Here is a 22,880-nt window from a genome sequence, read left to right on the forward strand (position 1 = left end):
CAAAAATTTGGGCTAGGCTTATAAATGCCTTGGGGCAGATAGCCTAGTATAAACCTATGAACCTATGAACCTATGAACCTATAAGAGATCTGGGAACACAGGTTAACAGCAACCTCTCTTTTGACCACCACATTGCCACAGTGATCAGAAATTCCTTCTATGTAGCACATCTCATTACTAAGGGTTTTGCATCCAGGAAGAAAGAAGTCATTGCTCTCTCTACTCTTACCTCTTTAGGCCAGTCACCGAGTACAATGCCACATTTGGCATGTACCTCACTAGACACCTGCAACAACTGGGGAGGCCACAAAAGTACCTCACAAGGAGGATCCTAGGCCTTAAACACTTGTCCTATATGGACAAACTCAAATATATCCAACTATTCTCTGTCTCATATCGCCTGCTTGGAGGTGATCTCTGCTTGACTTATAAAGACATGTCTGACCCAGCTCTGTTAGAAATGCTACATCTAAAGAAATCCCAATCCCACCACAACACATGCTCCAAAGACCTCAACCTCATTACCACAATCAACAGAACATGCTGGAGGGACAGGTTCATAACCCCAAGACTGCCCATGCTGTGGAACAGACTTCCCATACATATCAAGCAGAGCACCTCACTGGCCCTCTTCAAGAGAAATCTTGATGAGTGGATGGGAAATAGAAAATTCACGCCAGGGATCACTCTAGTGGCTCTACTCAAAAGAGACACACTAGGAACTATGGTTGGGTGGCATGATGCCAAGATAATCCTATGGGCTAGGCTTGTAAAGGCTCCAGGGCCATTAGCCTACTACACACCTATGAACTTATGAACCTATACGTTTTACAGCTTCCATTTTACTTATAATATCATCCACAATTTCCTGAGACACTAATAATGATTCCTGACATCCTTTCCTTTTTGCACCATATATAATGTCTTCCATAATGTCCTTCATCCTTCCTTCCATTCCGCTCTGAAATGTTCTCATAAAAAGTTTATAATTCTATATTATTTGAAATGATAAGACTATGATTTTCATGTCATTCTTTTCATCTTTCTTCCATATAAATTTCAATATCCCACTTTATAACGCTTCATAAACAAACCCTTCTTTCAACCATTCTTTCAAAATGTGTATAAAGCAATCTCTTTGTCAATATCTTAATTTCTTTTACATTTATACCATATGCCTTCAGGACCTGACACTGAATGAACATTTACTTTCCTAAGTGTTTCATTCAATCCACTAACAGTAATTTCTTTTTCAAATTCTTCCTTAACTCATTCCTGAATGTTGTAACTTTCCATTCTCTCTTATTTTCTTTCTTTGAACTCTTATACATGTTTCCTACATGCTGTACTACAATACTGATAATTTGCTTTTCAGATGTTTTTACCTTTCCATTTATATTTTTCATTCCCCTCATTATACTAACATCCCCTTTACAATTTTACCTAAATATGCAGACACAACTTCCTTCTCCCCTTGTAAATAATATATCTGCTTAAACAGTAACATCTTACCTTTTTCTCAATTTCTTTTATATAGTTTCTTTACATTATCACAGTGTTCTCTAAATTCTCCAATGTAATGCTATATATCTTTCCATACTGCATTTTCTCTTCTTTTCTTACATCATCCTGCAATTTAAAAAAAATATATACTTCTTTTCAAATTCAGTCCATCATTCAGACCAATGTTTATAAAAGACCTTCATGGTAATATAATCCCTCCATAACTGCAATGCTTCCTACTACCCAAGTTCATCCCATACTTTCTGAATTATTATTTTTATTTTAATATATTCAATTCCTTCCATCAACTCCATGCATCTTAATAAATGATCTGAAAAAGCCTGCCTTTACTGTAACACCGCTGTTATACCCAAATCTTCCAATAGTATAAAGTAATCAATTTCATATCCAAATGCCCATCCTCTATAAATCCATTGACTTTTATTCTACACGACTAACTAATATTTTCTCATTTCTAGTATTTTAACATCATTCCCTTCCTTTTTATGCTTTCCCCTTGGATTCTAATTAAAGTTCCCTGAAATAATATTTTTCATGATAACCACCATATAATTAATACTTGATGAAACAGCTTATCTCTTTATTTGCCATTTGTATATGCATGTAATGCTGTAAATCTCTAAACATATTCTCTGTATCTCATATCTACAACAGTTAACCTTCTTGTCCTGTTTTTTCACAATGCAGCCACTCTAGAACAACATTCAGTTCTTAAATTCCATATTATTTTTCCACCCCACAATTTTTCTGTTTTCAGTTTTTCTTCTCTCATCAGGAATTTTGCATCATCTGTAAAACTAATGTGCCAGATTCACGAAGGCTTGCACGGAGTCTAAGAGTAGAGTAAGACTCCAGACATCCAATATGTCTGCCGAGCGATTCAGCAACAGAAGGCAGGGGCATGCATGAGAGCTCCTAAAACTACTCTTGCACAGACAGTGTTATGTTATGCAAATTACCTCATTTGCTGCTGAAAGCTATGCAAATGAAGTAAATTTCTGATCCAGGAAACACTAACCTGTCCGAGTAAGAATAGAGTTATTTACAGAAATGTACTCCATTGGTAACGGAGTACCATTCTGCAAATAGCAAAACAGAGCTATGTCAGCTCCAAATAAAGCATGCATCCAGTTGAGGAAGCATGCCAATGGCCAAATATAAGGCAATTGGCATTTTAATCTGTTGCAAAATATTAAAAATAATTTTTTTCCCGATCTCCAATGTTTAAGCGTAGCGCAGCGCCACACAAACGTGCGGTGCTATAAAAACCAAAAAATAAAAACAAAAAAGCCGAAAATAGGCATTTTATTAAAAATATTCCTCTGCCATGCAGGTGAATGGCAGGCTGAAGACAACATGGCAACTGAGTAGTGGTTGCTAAGGGGGGAAGCTCAGTTTGAGAGATGTAACCAAGCATTAGTAGGCAATCCTATGCAAATGAGGATAAGGATAGTGAATCCCAATTTTCCCTGCCATGTGAACCATGTCCCTAGAGTATAAGTGTAGGACTAAGGGAGTAGTAGAGTAGAAGATAGGTGACATCATGAGAGGTATGTATCAAAGACTGTAAGCTAATTGGAGCAGAGTGGCATGTGCTTGCTGTGAGTTACTCAGGACTGGAAGAGGCGTGTCTACAGTTGTCTTAACTGAAACCCAGAAACCGAAGGTGTACGTCGTGGATATCACCAAAGTTTCTTGCAAAGATGCTTACACATTGTGCGCACGTGTGCGCACCTGTAAACCTGTCTAAGCCTGTGTGCGCATGTGTGCACCCGTGTAAGCCTGTGTAAGGCTGTCTAAGCCTGTGTGCATGCATGTGCACCTGCCTAAGCCTGTGTAAGCCTGTCTGCATGGGTGTGCGCGCTTGTGTGCACATGTTTGCGCTTGTTTGCACGGCGCTGCCCCCTATGGAAACAGAAAGGGAAAAGGAAGGAATAGAAGTAGTAGGAAGTTAAAAAAGGAGAACTAGCAGAGATGCCAGGTGAAATCAATCAGAATCAGCCAATTACACAGGCAGTACACTAGCCCAGCCCAGCACTGAAAACTCTGCAAACAACATCCCCCCATGTTTTTATCAGAAACACTGCAACACTGCAGTCTACAAAGAGAAGTGAAAACTTAGCAAGCTTAACTGAGGCAAAAAATGTTAGGGGCTGCCATTGCTATGATAAGGCAATATGTGAAAGACGATGAGGGCGGTGCCATTTCGAATGCTGCTGAGCAACCCACAGTGAGGAGACAGAGAAGAGTGTACAGACCCAGGGTAACCTACCAGGGGCTACATGAGCTGGAGATAGTGGAACACTATAGAGTGGACAGAGAACTCCTGCAACAAATTGTTGAGCTGTGCAGGCCACGCCTCACACACAGAACCAACAGAGGAGAACCCATCCCAGTGGAAAGACGGTATGTGTTGGCCTAAGAAGACTAGCAACAGGTACCTTCCAGAGACCAACTGGTGATATGATGAGGATTTCACAGGCATCAGCATCCAGGGTACTGCACCAGTTCCTTAATGCCATGTCAGCACATGTCAGTGGTTATGTATATTTCCCCAATTTCCGTGATGTATTGGCCAGCAATATGCGTCTCTTCCAGCAAATAGCGGAATACCCTGAGGTAGTGGGTGCAATTGACTGCTCGCACATACACATCAAAGCACAAGCTGGTGAGCGGGGTAGGGCCTACATCAACCTCAAGTGCTTCCACTCGATCAACTGTCAGGTCGTGTGCAATGCCCAGGGCATAATACTGAATGTGTGTGCTGGCTGCCCTGGAAGCTACCACGATTCCCATATCTGGCATCTGACGCAGCTGTACCAGATATTTGCCAATGGGGACATCCCTGATGGTCACCTAGTGGGGGATGCTGGATACACACTGGAGCCATGGCTGAAGACACCGATCAGAAATGCACACACACCTGAACAAGAACTCCATAATGAAGCACACGCACAAACATGAAATGTAATCGAGTGTGTGTTTGGGATGCTTAAGTCATGGTTCCAGTGCCTGGACACATCTGGTGGAGCCTTGCAGTACAAACCAACTACATGTACCCAAATTGTCATGGTATGTGCCATGCTACACAATATGATCCTGCGAAAACAGCTGCAGCAAGAACAGCATGGGGCAGCACCAAACAGCCTCCCACCATTGCCAAAACCTGCACAGGCCCAGTGTGATGCGGAGGAAGAACAACCTGAGCCTGCCCCAGTAGACAGAAGGAGGCGTGCTCAGTATGCCTTGGCCTTGGCAAAGAGGCAACGCATAGCACATACACTGGCTCAGTAGGAACCCTGGAAATGATACCTCTCTCTGACTCAGACATAAAATAAAAGGGATGCCTAAGTTGACACTACCTGTTTCCACACATGTATAGGGAGTGTACTATGTGCATCCAAAATAGGCAGCCCTGCAGCACCACCTGAGGCATGATAGCCATGTTTTAAGCAATATAAAGCAGTGCTAAGCAGCTTTTACCACTATTTAGTATATGTAAACAAAATTGCCCGCGCTAACTAGCGCAACATCGGGCAACGTTGAGCAATGTTGGGCAAGGTCGGGCAAAGTCGGGCAAAGTTGAGCAAAGGCAGGTAAACATGCTCATATCTGCTTTACTGTTCTTTAAGCAGTATGGTCTGCCCATCATGAAAATAAAAAGCAGTGACAGGGTTCGAACCCGGGATACTGTGCACTATAGTCACAGTACTGAACCACTAAGCCATGACAGCATTTCACTGGCATAGCCACAACAAGACAGTTGTACACTAATGCAAACACAAAGAAATGCTGTAGCATGCCCCTAAAGAGGCATATGGGTAACCTTCCCCACAGGCCTATGCAGACAGAGAAGAGCAGGCCAGGCGGTGTGATGTGGGTCGGCTATGAAGTCGCAATCTAATATATGTGACAGTGGACACTAAGATCTGTAGTACAAGAGTATGCCTCAAGCCAGTACGATAGGCAACAGTACAGACTGAAATGGAGTACCTTACATAGCAGTGCAGGCCTAGCAAATGTGTATAAGTGTCAGGTGAACCCATCATCCTATGTACACCCACAGTAACAATCAGGTGTGCCCCGAGTAGAAATGTACAAAGAATAGCTGTCCCCCCTGTATGTAGAAATGTTGATAAGTCTATGCAAAGTGTCTCATGGAAGCCCTGCAGGCACAGCATGATCCCTGTTGATTTATGTCACAAAGGTGAGCCCTGCTGTAAAAATACAACTTGATTTTCCACACACATATAGTATAAATGTCTATAGAGGCCGTGCTCACACACTTCAACAAATGTAGTGGATTTCATTCTGCATCACACTGAAAAGTCGCACTGGGCATGCTTACACACCTAAATAAATGAAGCAAATGTCAGGCAACAACATACTGAAAGGTCATACTGGGCATGCTCACATACTTAGGCTAAATATGGAGGTGATAATAAGGGATCTATGGACAAATGTGGTTAGTCAGCTCTACTTCCAGAAACACATTCACAAAGTGCTCAGAAAATCATGCTATGTGTTCACACAACCTGCCAAGGTCTGTGCATGTAGGTCAAAGGAGGTTCCCTCTACTCATCAGTCATCAGACCTGTCACAGAGTACTACAACACACTTGTGATGAATCCGACTAGGCACCGTCAGCAGCTGGAAAGACCACTGAAGTACTTCAACAAGAGGATTACTGGCCTCAAACAGTTGCCCCATACAACAAGAGTGAATTTAACCCAATCTGTTCTCTGTTGCATACTGTCTACTCAGGAGATCTCTGCACAACAGACAGGTCCATGTCATGGCAACACTCAAATCTTTTCTGAGTTACAGCTCAGTGGCATTAAATATACAGACCCAACTGATATTGCCAACATCCTGGATCAGTGTTAACTTTACCTCCCTCTCACCCATGAAAGAGCACACCACTATAACGGAAGACTGCAAAGTTGCTGTCATCACGACTGCACAAGTAAAAAACACTCTCCAAAGCCAGTATCACAGCAGCCATGGGACCAGATAACCTCCCAGGCTGTGTTCTACACAAACCACAGAATGAACAGGGACCACACCGATGTACCATATTCAGTCATGGCCACACCTCAGGCTTTGTGCCAGCTGAATGGTGCACAGTGACAGTTATCCCACTACCCAAGGGTGGAGACACCACAGACCCCAGGAACTAGCGCCCCATTAGCCTGATGAACCTGCCCTTCAAGGCCTTGGAATGTATCATCATACAATTTATAAAAAATACAGTTGTAATACCCAAACCCTGGACCACAACCATGTTGGGTTTGTAAAATGCAGATCATGTCTCCTAAACCTGATAGATGACATTGAAGCAGTCACCAGAACTGCAGACAAGGGTAAGGCAGTTCGCACAGCCTATGTAGATCCTGCCACAGCTTACAACACCACCCCACACTCTGTAAGTACAGATAAACCCACTAAACGAGATATAAATTGCTATGTCACAAGATGGGTTGCCAACAGGCTTACTGACAGAACACACACTGTGAAAGTAGCAGACTCCATGTATGACTTTGGACCAGTGACGATTGCAGTACCACAGGGTCCAGTCCTGGGTCTTGCACTGTTTAATATCTACTTCCCTGAAGTAAATTATAACACAGAAGGTCTGTGGCTACTGAAGTTTCCAGATGACTGCAAACTAGGAGCCATAATTGTAAACACTAAAGATGTGGACATCCGACAAAAGGGCCTCACTGAGACAGATGGCTGTTGTCAAAGCCATGGGCTCAAGCTCAATGCCAAAATGTGCATTGTCATCCCCTTTGTTAAAAACTCTGCAGCCATGAACTACAACATAGGTGGTAGTATACTTAACACTGAAAGTGTGACAAGAGACCTTTGGTCACAGGTGGACAGTGGAGACAACTGTGATATTCACATCCCCACAGTAGTCAGGAAATCCTCCTATGTGGCACATCTCATCACAAAAGGTGTCTCATGCAGAATAGATGAGGAAATTGTTCCCCTCTACTCATCACTCACTAGAACCCTAATAGAGTACAATGCCCCTTTTGCTATGTACCTCACAAGACAACTACGACAACTGGAAATCTTGCAGCAATACCTCTACAAAGAGCATTAGCGGCCTGAAATACATGCCATACACAGACCATCTCAAAATGCTCCAACCATACTCCCTTGCATATCGCCTACTCAGAGGTGTTCCCTGCCTAACATGCAAAGCTATGTCAAACACAGAGCTGTTGAACATGCTCCATGTAAAACACTCACATTCCCTCTGATCTTTGGACCCAAAACCACAAGAGAAATACCAAAGGAAGTGGTGTATCCATTTACCTTATGGATACCCACACTTACAGGTGAGTGGCACAGCATGAGTCCTTGGAGACCATGCAAGTGCAACTAAAATTGGGCAAAGCTGCTTATCAGATTGTAGCCTGTGACCGATCACCTACCTTGTCTCAGGAACCTCACTCAGTAACCCTGAGAACAGTGGAAATTACAAAGGTCCTATCAAACACCATTATATAAGGAGATTACAACTACCCAAACATTGAGTGGGAGAATTACTTGTGTACAACGTCCTTTGCCCAATGTTTCCTAGAGTTTAAAAACTCTAACACCCCGGAACACCTGGTCACCATGCCCATTAGAGGTGAGAACATACTGGACATGATCATCACCAACATGGGGTACCAGTGTACCACAACAGGGATAAACCCCTCGCTGGTAATATCAGACCATAAAGTAATCACACTGGACATCCACATCCCACCCTCCCCAGTCAATGAAACCACTGTGAAGACATTTTCAAAAGCAAACTGCACACTTCCCAAGACCAAAGTGGAAAGTTCCAAAGCCCCCTTGCTATAGGATAATGCCATACAATCTGCTGAATAATTTACAAGTGCATCCTGTGAGCATCTACAGGGATGCATTGATCGAGACATCCCAAATAAAACCAAGATGCACTCCTCCAAACATAAGAAACAAATCTGGTGGTCGTCACCCCTAAATAAGTTAGACAACAGCAGGAGGAAATGAGCACATGATAGAACAAACTTCACAAAAGGAAAGGCATCACTGATCATTATTAGGAAGAAGCAATGATCACTCATAAAATAATCCAAGGCCAGTTTCTAAAGACAAATTGCCAAGGAATGTAAGAATAACAACCACAAAGCCTGTGTTAGCTATACCAAACATGTAGGTGGCAACTTCCAAATATGCTGTCAGCTACTGAAAAATGGCAAGAAATACACTGAACCAACTTACATTGCCCACATTCTGGGAGACAGGTTCAGTGCAAACTCCCCCCCCCATCACCCCCAAAAGGGCCTGTGTCCATCCCAGAAGAATACAGAGCCCCAAACTTCATGGACATGCAGGTAAAGACAGCCCTCTCCAAAGCTAAGAACACAGCATCAATGGGACTGGATGGTGTCCCAGGCTGTGTCGTACACCAGCCTCAAAAGGAACTACACCCTCACCTACATTCACTGTCCAGACTCAATCGTACCACAGGCTATGTACCCAAAGAATGGCATACACCAACAGTCATCCAGCTCCACAAAGGGGGTGCCACAACAGAACCTGGAAACCATTGCCCTATAGGTCTACTCAGCCTGGTCTGCAAAGCTATGGAGCAAATTATCATGGAACCCATAAACAGAGACATTGGGGACCTCCAGACACTGGACTCTACTCAACTTGGCCTTGTTAAAGGTAGATCCTGCCTCCTAAACCTAGTTGACTTATTTGAAACAGTTACCAAGAACATAGATGGAGGTGAATGTAGTCCACACAGCCCACCTGGACCTCTCTAAGGACTTTCTACACCATTCCCCATTCTGTCATCATGGACAACCTTACTAGCTTGAACATTAACAGCTATGTCACAGTATGGGTGACCAAGTGGCTCACAGATCAAACACACATGTTCAGGGTTGCGGGTGCCATGTCCAACTCTAAACCAGTCACAAAAGGCATCACACAGGTCTTGGTCCTGGGACCCTACCTGTTCATAGATACTGCTCAGAGGTACAGGCAAGCATGAGAGGAGTATGGCTGAACAGGTTTGCAGATGACTGATAACTGTGGTCCATAATCGACTCTACGGCTGACACAGACATCCTCCAGAAGGGTCTTACAGAGACAGATACCTGGTGTCAAAACATTGCCCTCAAGCAGAATGCCAAAGAATGCATGGTCTTCCCTTTTGGATAAAACAAAGTGCACACAAATTACCACATAGGTGGTAATCCGGTATATATGGAGAAAGTCATTATGGCCCTGGGGACACAGGTAGATAGTAAACTCTCCATTGATGTTCACATGGCCAAAGTGTTTAGACACTCCTTATATGTAGCTCACCTAACGTCACCTAATAACCCACTTAGTCTAGTCTGATGATGTCACCATCCTACAAATATACATGTGGAAAGAAGAACTCACAGTAATGTGTATAGTGTGTCGTATAAATGCATACTCCTGTAGTGTCATGAAGTAGCTAGGTAGGGGTTAGAATCCTGCACTTAACAAGTGTGTGTATGTTCGTGTGTGATCTCCTTGGAGAAGAACAACCTTTTTGGAGAGTAGTAAAACACCTTAAAAGTGGTATACTAATCTTTGTAAGTCTGATGATGTCACCATCCTACAAATATACCTGTGGAAAAAAAAGCTCCCAGTAATGTGTATAGCGCATCGTGTTAATGCGTACTCCTCTAGTGTCATAAAGTAGTTAGGTAGGAGTTTGAATACTGCCCTTGACAAGTGTTTGTGTGTGATCTTCTTGGAGAAGAGCAACCTTTTTGGAAAGTAGTAAAACATCTTAAAAGTGGTATACTAATCTTTGCAAGTCTGATGATGTCACCATCCTGCAAATATACCTGTGGAAAAGAGAGCTCCCAATAATGTGCATAGTGCATCATGTTAATGCGTACTCCTCTAGTATCATGAAGTAGTTAGGTAGGGGTTTGAAGCCTGCTTTTGGTGAGTGTGTGTATGCTCTATGTGTGTGACACTGTTGGTCAATGGGTTGTGGGTTTTGCTTTTACTACTGTATGACAACAGTATGTGCATTGCACATGTCAGGTAGCTGTGTGGCAAATACATATACATACATGTGACCTCAATTATTTCATAGGTGGGAACCCTGCTTTCTCCATGAACACATCCAACATCTTTGCCAGAGTCTGCTGCCACTTTCCAGACCTTAGGTCACATCTGTATGCTTGTGACATGTCCAGCGACTGCAGGGATCCCTGGCCTAGGTCATCTGTGTCACACACACTAATTACGATTTCTATTGAATTGTGTGAGTGAAAGTTTATGGCTGAGGTATATTGCAGACCTGTTCAAATGCAGCAAAGTCTGTCAATGATGGCTTTTCATTATGGGTGTACAACAACCTTTGTGAATATGCATGCAGACTCCTTATTGCTTATGTGATCCAGCAAGGGATTTCTAAATACCTTTGGTAATGTGATTACCAAAGTAGAGATGATGTAATACTTGGCTACATGTACACATCGGTACTTGTTCAACATGTTGGTGCTACTACCTAAGTGGTACTATGGGGATACTATGTTTCGTAAAGGTGGATAACTATGCTCTGGTTGGCTTATATCTTTACAGCATGGGTTTGACAACATGTATCTGTCTGTATGATACCCTTGTGGAGGATGTGTTTGTCATCTGGAGAATGCATTATAGGCCACAGTATGCATTTCCAGATGTGAACGGACATATCTCTACTGTGATTGCTTGTACGTAAGAGAGCTATATGGCAGACAGGAGTGGTGTCAGGAATGGGTGCAGGTGAATACCACTGGTTACTGGCATAGTATAGTACCTGAAGTATCCAAATGTTACTGTGTGTCCTACATATGTGTGTCAGTTGTCAAGACGTCATCTAACGATTGTTTATGGTCAAGATGTTGGGGTTATGTATACTACCACAATGCAAAACAATGACAGATAGTAACAGTATCACTCACAGCACAGTGTCAAACCATGTCATACACACATGTGTACTAAAGTTCCGAAATGTGTGTAGTACAATGCATACTGGCCACCAATAGAAACTAAGGAGTGTTACTGTGTAACACAGGGCATGTCACCCTGCCCATGTGTCCACTATGCACGTACATGCAGACAGTACACCTCCACCATCTTCACAAATGTACACCTGCAAATCTGTGCTACACACATCCCACATGTACTGTCCACTCTCTAGCACATGCTCCAATACTACACACATCAGCCAAGTGGCACATGGGCAGACAATACACTATTGGAACTAACACTGATGTAAACAATACTACATTTACAATCATAGATTTAATGCATCATACCTGCTCAGCTACACCTTCAAGGATATCATTACACTCTACTGCTGACAACATGCTAACATTGCTATACTGCTGTAAAGTCACCCTGTGCATCAGCACCATGGTAGCCTCTTCATGCATCAATGTTACAGATGACAGGAGGTGGCACAGGTTTCATCATATGCACAGGGTGTGTTGTTGTTTTGCCAGAGGCCTACATTGAGCCATACAATCGACATGTGTGTGTGTGTGTGTGTGTGTGTGTGTGAGGGCCAAGAGTACTGTTATGGGCCAATGTTGATGTAATGTGTGTGGGTATGTGTCAGCCCTAGGTGTCTGTTTTATGTGTGTGTGTGTGTCTGCATGCACACAGTTCCACCATGCGGCTGCCATATACGGGGATTTGTGGGACAGCCACAGACTGTACCTACCAGGCTTTACAGATCACCATCTCTGGCCATGGACACAGTACCTGTGCCTGGCAGGTGTGCTACTGACAGTATCAGGTATTAAGCCAGACTGGGTACTATCCTCAGAGGTGGGCAGATGTATACTGGACCTAGGTCCCTGCTGTGACTGTCCAGAGCCATGTGCATGTGGTCTTCTAAGGACGGTCTATGGACAGCCCACCCCCAACATTGCTGGGGCTGGTACTGGCACTACAGGAGTGGCTGTGACTTGAAGGATGTCCGCTGTGACGGCCAGCTGCTGATGTTGCTGGCATACATCCACGCTGATGTCTCAGCTGTCCCGCACTGTCCTGACACATGGACATGACATTGCAGAGGACATCTAATGTCTCACCCCAATGTCTATCAGTGATCTCAGTGTAATTATGGATGGCACCTGCTAGGTCATGGATACTGTCAATTAAAGTGATGTTATGTGCCCTCTGTGCCCTTAGTCCCTGTCTGGTGTACCGTTCTATGCATGCCTGTGCCTCCATGACAGCCTGGAACATGCATGAGGTTGTAAGACCTGTGGCACGTCTGCCAGGGGCATGATGAGCAGCAGTGCTCTGACGGGAACCCCTGGACATCTGCCTATGTGGTACCCTTCCAGTCATCTGGGTATGGCTGCTGTGTTGGGATGCATGTGCCATAGATACCACACTGTGCTGGCCAATGCTGACTGTACACTGCCCCTCAGCTAAGGGCATTGGTGATGGATGTATTGGCAGTATGACTGTGTGCATGGATGGGGTGGAAACTTGTGTTCTGTCCATTGGTGGCCCAAAGACAGACCCTGGAAAACATGCCTGTGCCTCAACACACCTATCCTCATCATCACTATTTTGCTCAGTAACATCAGGTTCCCTGCTGCAGTGAACCAACCCAACCTCAGCACCTGTGAGAGAAAGTCAGGAAACTCACTTTACAACCTGTACATGATGTCGGAACACATGCACACATGCACACATGAACACATGAACACATGCACACATGCACACATGCACCCATGAACAGGTGTCACATGTGAGCACACAGTAGTATTAGAGGGTGTATATATAGCTGCAAATGCTAGATTAGCATACTAGCCTGGTAGAGCTGTTGCCAATGCTAAGCTACACATTAATATGACTATCATGCATTTGTTAATCTGTCACATCCATTTTATATAACTTTATGTGCTACTCCCCCAAACAGACATTGTGCACACTACTGTATGGAACACGGATAACATGGATCAGATGTTTGACATTTAATGCTAAACTACATATGTCACAGTCATATCCCACTGCACACAGCTACACACTGATTTCTCCATGACAGTAGTTATGGAGGGCATCTGTGCATAGATACGTACTGCTGCCACATATGGATGATTCAAAGTATGTAGGGTACTCTTCAAAAACATCTACTACATGCCAGTAAATACATATCTGTTACATACCTTTCCTTTGTTTGTGTTTGTATTTGTCAGTTCCGTGTGTTTTGTATAATTTTTTTTAATATATATTTTTTTTAATTTTTTTTTTGTTAATATATTTTTTAATATCTTTTTTTTCTGTTGCTGTTTCTCTTGTTGTAGCTGTAGGTGTCTGTCTGTGTGTGTGTCTCTCTCTCTCTCTCGCTCGCTCGCTCTCTCTCTCTCTCTCCATTGCTGCAATGAAATGATTGCATGTGTGGACAGCAAGTACAGCCAGGCCACTATTTTGTAATTGCATGCAGCCTGCTGTGTGGTAATTGCAGTACTCACTGTCATAGCAACCCAATGCTATAAATTGCTAGGTCAGATAGGCATAGCCCTTTCGGCTTTCCAAAGTGGGGCCCATGCTTGTTTGCTGTGGACACCTTTGTGTAAGTCAGAAGTTTGGTATACTTCTTATATCTGAAGCTAGGGGTGTAGCCAGTGATTTGAATGTTGTACTCAGACCTGAATGTTGCCACTTCCAGTACACAGTTGTCAGTGTAGAATTGTACTCACCCCTACAAATGCTAACACAAGATACATGGGAGTATGTAGTTTCTTTTCTACTTATACATTTAGTTGCCATACATACGTAGTATTGAGATGTGTTCATTTGGCACATGAACTGTTTTTGAACTGCTATACTGAGAATATTAATGTACTTACTTCTGTACAGTTGGTGCTTTTTTATTGTTGACATTAGCACAGGACGCTCATGAAAACTGGACAATTCCAATACTGTGTATGCCTGCCAACATCCTTGCTGGACCCTGAACACACAGGTATTCTGTACGTTTGGGTGGGGATTGTCCTGCATTGATCCTGTGTGGGGGTTGTAAAGTGCTGCTGTAACATTATTTACTGCTAGAATGGCTGGTTCTGTTATCACAGTCATGTAATGCAATTCCACAACAACTGCTGGTAAAGTTTCACAGAACAGGTTTTGTGTTATGGCATTCCTATCTTTCCTTTACATTCACTCATTCTGATGCATGATATATATATTTCAGCAACAACCTGCTGTATAGCTACTGTGGCTTAGTGGTACTTCATGCAGTCTAGTGTGTCCAGGGTTCAAGAATGACAGTGGTGTTTTATTTTGCTGCTGAGCAGAACAAGGGCCCTCACATGCAGGGTGACTAAGGCACTTTTAAGCAGTTGTAAGTGGGTTTGCACGGGTTTGCATGAAGCTTAGCAATACTTAGCTAAGCGCACACTCCTGCAAACCGGCTAACTGCTGCTTAATAGTGCTTACTCCCGCTAACCCCTGTGCTCATTTCTTTGAAAGAAAAGAAAATGGGGAGATAGGAAAGTGGTGAAAAAGGGGCAAAAAGAGGGAAAGACAGTATGGAAAACAGCTTGGGATGTGCAGAACGGGTGTAGGGAAGGTCCATAGCTGCCCATTTCTTTAACAGCAACAGCTGTGCTTATGCTAGTAATTTGGAAAGAAATTTGAAACCTTCCAACCCTGAGAGAGGGATGAGGACAACGAAGTATGTTGTACTGCCAATTAAATTTCAGTTTATGTGTCCATCGGACATGTGTGCAAAATGGGCAGCTATGTATGGGGCGTAATTTTTTTTTGGGTGCAGATTGCCTTTTTTTTTTCCAGGTGAGAGTGGAATGTGGGGTAGGGGAAGTAGGTATATTTGGGGAGGTAGGTTGGGGAGGTAAACAGACAAGACAAACAAGATGCATACAGGGGCGGAATATGACACATGGTGGGTGAACAATATTGACGGGGAAGGATGTTTGGAAATCGCAAGCCCATGAGCCCACAGATGGCAACAGTGGAACTGAGATCCCCACCCATGGGCAGTTACCACTGCACCTTCACAGCCCAGAGGGTGGCTGTGCTGGGGGCTACATAGGAGGGGCAGGCTCACCCATGAGTCGTGCCACACGTGCCTCAAGCTGGCATAGAGGATCAGCGACTGAACGCTCGATCTCCTTACGCACCACAGCCCGGACTGTTCAATGGGTGATAGGTGGCCCTCCTCCAGCCAAGCTTGCAGGGGGGGAGAGCCCCATCCCCTGCAGCGCTTCCACCCGAAGGTGGCACAGGGCCAATGAAGGAGGAGGTCCCGGGCTGGGCACCGGACCTACTGGTGCCAGGTGCCAGGTGCCATTGCCAACTGAGGTGGGACAGGTGGGTCCGCTGGGACAGGCCTTCCCATACGTTCTATGTTTAGGAGGAATTAAGACAATATGGGTTGGTAACAGCCAACAGCATTCCAAATTAGTTGTAACAGCATGCAGTAATATTCCCATGAACCCAACACACCAGAGTTCCAACAGTTGAACAGCAAGCATAACACATGCATATATAGAACAACAGTGGACATTCCAACAGCATGCAGGATTGATTAGTGGCAACAGGCCACCAAGATTGTGGTATTTGAACAGGGCACATGCATCAAAGTAAATGCATATATTTATAAACCAATAGGACATATGTCCCAACAAATGTTTTGAGACTAGACATACCCATTGAGGTGTGGAATTGCATTGTTTATGCACATACAGTAGGGTGTAAAAAGATACCTCCATTAACAACTTATATGTACTTATAGTTTACACTACATTCCTATTGACTTCAGGTATATATCCCCTACATGTCTTATTACACTAGGCAATGTCCATTAAATTGTGAAATGGGTTTTGCTAGTTCCTTATATACCTGACCTGTATCTAACATACAAAATGTCCAGGATGCAGATGTTTCTGCTACGTATTTATATATTTTATTTATATTTCTATATCTACATATCTGGATGTGTTCAGGTGACGTTATCAGTTATATTTTAACAGCCCCCTACATTTCTAGCAGCACACTGACATTTCTGGGGAACACAATAACAAGCTGCTCATGTGCTAGATTTACCTATACATGCCAGCCATGAACCAACAGTTGAGGACTGTATATATTCTTAACAGCTACTGGCACTCCCTTCATCCACTTTCTAAAGGCCTACCCAAATGTGGGTTGACAACACTTAATACAACAGTTTGTTTGTGTCTTTCGGCTTTTCCTGGTTAGAGGTCGCCACAGAGGAACTCTTGTCTGCTAATGATTGGCAGTAGATTTTTGTGTGCTGGCTTGCTGGGCCTAATGCACAACCTTCAATGAAGGAATGCCCATTCACGCATGTCGACACACAGAAGACGCTCTAACTGAGAATCAAACGGGCAACGTCTAACTGTGAGGTGACAATGCTACTGCAGCACCACACAGTAGTATTTCTATAATGCAAAAGTACAACAACATTTCAAAGAAAGTGACACGGACACACTCCAGGAATTATACCTTTATTAATTACATTACACACTTTTCTAGAGGCTCTCTCATTTATTTGATATATTAGTGCATGCAGAAGACTCATTCAAGATGTATTATACCTTTATTAATGGGTTACAACACTCTGTTTCAGGCTCTCTCACTTATTTTATATAATAGTACATGCAGAGATGTTATTCAAGACTTATTATACCTTTATTATTGGGCTACAACATTTCTTTTCAGGCTCTCTCACTTATTTTATATAACAATACATGCAGAATAATTACTAACCTGCCTGGTGGTGTAGCCTTAGCAGCCTATCTGCATAGGCTTGCTGATTCGCAGCATGGACACCTGCAGCTGTGAAGTAAATGAAGTGATATTGAGACATACCTATCCATAATATAGACTACGATAGCAATTCTTACATAATTCATTCCATGGCTACCTACTCAGTAGTGGGGCATTTTCCATCCCATGGGCCTCCTGCATCCACTGGCTCAGTCGGTCCTTCTTGCATCTCTTCAGGTCTGCGCAGTGGTGTCTGACTTGCTCACCAGTCCAAGGGACGCCTGTGGCACTGGTGAGATCATGTGCGAGATGGTTCCAGGCTTCCGCTTTGTATTCAGTGCCCTGGAACTGGCCCTGCAGGAGTCTGGCATCATGATTATGGACAAGGAGCCAAACCATCACTTTTGACTCCTCAATGCCCCACCGTTACACTTGGAAGTGAGAGCCCTCTCCAACACCAGCCATGCTGATTGCAGATGGGAGCTGCAACCAGTTATGGCAAGTATTCCCACCTATGGAGCTTAAATATGTCTCATTTCCCACACTTATTTGTGATTGGCTGGTTTTGAAATTTCTCAGCTGAAAGCACACCTGCTTAGCACTGGGTAAACTTTCATTAATATGTATATGTGTGTTGACAGTGCATGAATGTCAAAAGCTGTCATGGCTTAGTGGTTTAGTACTGTGGTTATGGTGCACAGTATCCTGGGTTCGAGGCCTGCCATTGCTTTTTATTTTACAACTGGCCAGACTGGCCAGTGGGTGTGGCTGTGTTTAGCCAACTTTGCTCAACTTTGCCCACTGTTGCTCTACATTGCTCTACGTTGCTCGACGTTGGGGTTGCGCTAGTTAGCTCGGTGCACAGCTACGCGCAAATATGTTTTGTTTGCGCTAGTTGGCTCGATGCACAGCTCCACGCAAAGCAGTGCTAAGCTATGAGCATTTATACTTAAATGTGCTTAATACTGGTAAACTTTGCTTAGCAGTGCTTGACATTGCTTAAGATATGTTACTTATGCATTCATCAGTATGCATAACCAATTCACCTTCTTATATATATATATATATATATATATATATATATATATATATATATATATATATATATATATATATATATATATATAATATCGTTCACTACTACATAGGCCATTTCAATGCTTTTTACTAAAATTTAAAAGATAAATGTCAGGAATTATTTTTCTATAAGGGTTGGGAGGGTGGCCTAATGGTTAATATGTTTGCCTTGTAAACACAAGGTACAGGGTTTGAGTCTCACAAGGGATAATTGGCTAGGCTTAAAATAGCTTGCAATGGCAGTTAGCTTAGTACTAATCTATGAACCTACGAACCTAATACCGGTTTCCTACAGAAAATAGAAAGGGGAGTGGTGGGACTCAAACCAGGAATGACTCCTCTTTGTGCAAAGGCTCTACCAGTACGCTATTGCTATTGGCTTAATTTGCGTATAGGTTTCTTATTATCCTCTTCGATCTCTAAACTACTAACTGTAGCTAAGCAATGGGCAAACCCACTCAAATACGTGCAGCTATATCGGGAATAATAATAAAAAGGAAAGTTTTACATTTTAGAATTGTACAGGGATTTAGAATGTGGGGGAGTGTAGTGTTGGTTATGTACACATTTGAGCAGACTCGCTGATTTCAGTTGACATTTGCAGATTGAGGGACTTGCAGGGGAGTGGATTTTTGGACTGCTTGGCAGTCTGACACGCCCCCTGCACTCGTGTGTGCTCTGTGTTAGCCTTAGAGTTGAGTCAGCATGCCCTCATGAATATGCATGGTGCGCTGACATCATCCTCTTAGGCTGCAGTTTCCGAGTAAGACTTATTTAGTCTTACACGGAGGATTAGTGAATCCCGGCCAATATCTACATCACATTCAGAACACCATTCCTGTATCTAACCATATCCTTCTTACAATATTAATAACACAATTCCCATTTACTGAAAGTACTCTAAAATGACTTTTCCTTCTTTTAATTTTAAGGTCAGTATTTTAAATGTTAATGTCCTTATTCTTTTCCCAACTGAATATTTTACTGAGTTTATGTACAGCTGTTCCTTGATCCTCAGAATCAGATGTTTTACTATTTTCATAACTGAAACACATTTAAAACTAATCCTTTACTTTCTTTTTAATCTGTGGTGATACATTTTTAAATTTACTTTTCTTCGCTATTGCTCTAGCACCTATTGGATTTCTTTTCCCTGATATCCTTTACACTCCTTTCACAAACATCTGACTTATCACTTTCAGATTCTTCGTTTTCAACAGCCTCAGTATAGTTACCTTCATTGTATTGAAATAAAACATTTTTATCTATGTCATCTTTTATTACTTCTTCCCCTTTTTCATTAACAATGCCCCATTTTCTCATACTTCCTCATAAATGTTAGACATTATACTATTTTTTCATCATCATGCTCAATACTATAGTGGTTATTATTTTTATATTCAAACCAAAATGCCCATCAATTTTCCAAATTCTACATTCCTTTTTACATGTATTCATCATATGACTTTTTCCTTACATTGATTACTTCTTAGTTTTGTAGACTTGTTTATTATATGATTGAAATCCCCCATATTCCTAATTGTTCATCTATTGCCCTCTACATTTATAACACTTAGTAAATAGCTTATCACATCTTTTTTTATATTTTAAAATTATTTCCAACTCCCACTCCCATTCCAAACACCCCCTCTCATCTTTAATTTTCACAATATTAGAAACTGAATAACACATAAACGAAAAAACACATTTTTAACATCTTTTAACTCAATTTCATTAGCATGAAATTGGACAAAAACATATTTTAAATCAAATCCCTTTCCTGGAAAATATAAATTAATTCCACAGGTAACAGTCCTTTTTTCACAATTAAAGAAAAGTCTTTCCATTAAGTCTTCAGTATCAAATGTTAAGATACAAAATGTCTCTTTCCCCAAATGAATCAAGGATCTAATGTCATTTGCTTCAAAACCCAGAGGTAACACTAAATTATCCCATACAAACTATCTGCCCATTATTTATTTTTTCTTCCTTGTTATCCAAACAACAAATCTTATTTTATATTTAATAAAGTTTGCAGTGCACAGTACTTATGTTTTTCATACTGCATTAGCACAGGATTTTCCAGATTGCATCCTACCTATAGCCATGTGTCCACCCAACTTGTGATTCATTTCCTTTCTGCTCAACTCACTGTCAATTCTGAAAATTTTTTCCATCACTTCTGGCCATGAATTCTCAGGGTGTTCTCCAGGATCACCTCTGTTCAGTAAACCAAGTAGTTTTCCATCAGGCAAACCTCCAGAAGCAATGTCAGTTACTATTTTTTTTCAAACTCCTGAGGCTTTAAGTTATCTAGACACTGTCTGTGCTATACACTTGCTTTTCCTGACTGTCAGAATGACACCACTAATACCATCAGAACAACTATCCTCTCACTCCATTATTGCACAGCTTCTTCTAGCTGCTTCTGCACCATGAACAGAAGGAGGAAATGCAGCAGCATAAGCTTTCCCCTCACAACAAAAACATTAGAAAGGTTCTGGACAAATTTATTTTCCTTGTAGAACTATTACTTTGGGTCTCCCCTGAAAATAGGCCAGTAGCCTAGTGGGACTAACCTGGTGAACAAAAAGATAAATAAATAAAGACAAAAAGCTTTGCTAGAAACTCTTGTGTAATTCTGTAATGCAAAGGAATAGGCAAAACTCACAGACAATAGATGTTATCCCCGATCATTCCAAACAGCTGGTTATATTTGAATATGAAGGCAGGATAAATATAAAGTAAGATAAACAAAAATGATATTTGATTTGTCCCAGAAGCCAAATAAAAAGAAAGAGCTTAATTTATAAAAAGTCCCACAGAGTGGTAGCAAATTAGAAGCACAAATAAAACTTTTAAGCACCTCAGTTGAATCCACAAAGGCTAAGTCAATAACTTATTTCAGGGAAAAAATGAGTTTGAAGGGTTGCAGTTTGAAGCTATAATGTGGGTATTTTATACAACAAGTGAATGATTGAAATACTCTTCATAGCAAGAGGTAGATTCAAAAGCAGTCATGGAGTTCAAGTAGTGAAAGGGATAGGTATAAAGCAAATGTTGTGAAATATGCTTTGTTAAGAAAGATTTGCAAATGGCTATGCAGGTTGGAAAATTGAAGGGCTATGTAGGATGAGAGTTTTAGATCTGCCTCCAAAATCTAATTTTAATGAGTTGTATGGTACAGAGTAATGGATCACTGACAGTATCCTATGGTCTGGATTTGATTAATGACCAAAGTTCTGCGATTGCTGGCCATGTAGGGTGGGAATGGGAAACTAATGCCAGCTTGACATGCATAAGTAAAGTGGGTGGGCTCCATCTCATTACAATCATCCCTGATGAGGATACACAGGCAGTTTTTATGCATATGCATAAGGGCCCAAGAATTTCATAAACTACAGGCATGCATCACTGCTTCTGGAAGCATAAGTGTAGCTTGACATCATGAACAATCACCAATCTTGCCAGCCAATGCCAGGAGGCAGAAAATATGTCCAGAAATCTCATGAATCTCTGCTGGGCGATGATCATGATTGCCAGATCTTGCTTCCTTTGCTCAGAGTTGTTTTACTCCTGAAGAAAAAATGAGAATAATGGACAGCCAAATCTGGCATAACTGAGGGAGATGAAAGATACACCTGTATGATACACGAAAGCTTTTTACCCATACCTGTGGCAGCTGGCATATGAGCCCAGTATTGGAAATACTATTTTGTTTCAAAACAGTCTACTGCATTACAGAGGAATATAATGACCTTTCTGGCATGAAGCAACACTGTACCAAGGAAAGCCCTGACATATGAATCATTGTAGGATCATCCTATGCTTGCTGCTGGAATATATCCCACATTTGCGATTACATGGCAGTGCTGACCTTCCTCTGTGCTGACAATGGACATCAATGAACATGGGATGTCATTTGGAGACTTGGGTGAAAAATTTCCTATTCTAATATAACTGTCCCCCTGCTTCTGTGTCTGTTAATTGAACTTGCTCATGACTTGATATAATCTCATAGCTGCACTCAGTGGTTAGTGTGACCTCCTGTCCTAGCATTCTCCATCCTTCTCAACTTCATTCACAGGCCAGCTGTAATGAATCCAGTACCACCTATACCTGCTGCTATACTATACTCTTCTCCATGGTAAAGATGATACATTTCTCATATCAATTCAATAAGTGGTTCTGTCTAGGAAATCTCAGGGTTCTTTTCTGTGTATTAACAGCTCCTAAAGATGTGGTAGTATATTAGCAAGCAGTGTAATTTGCATAGTTTACTAGACTCTGCCTTTATAAGTACTGCAACCACAGGCTTATCTTCCATATATGCACAGTATTCTTATAAACATGCAGGCTCTACAATAATTGAGTCTGCATAAAAGCCCTATCACTGAATTGCTTTACCACTAAATCAGTCCTCTGACAGGTAAGATACACACACATGGTACAAATAATTCATGAATATTGGATTT

This window comes from Protopterus annectens, chromosome 7.part0 (assembly GCF_019279795.1).
Source record: "Protopterus annectens isolate FY-2018-M chromosome 7.part0, PAN1.0, whole genome shotgun sequence".
In the NCBI taxonomy this organism is placed as follows: domain Eukaryota; kingdom Metazoa; phylum Chordata; order Ceratodontiformes; family Protopteridae; genus Protopterus; species Protopterus annectens.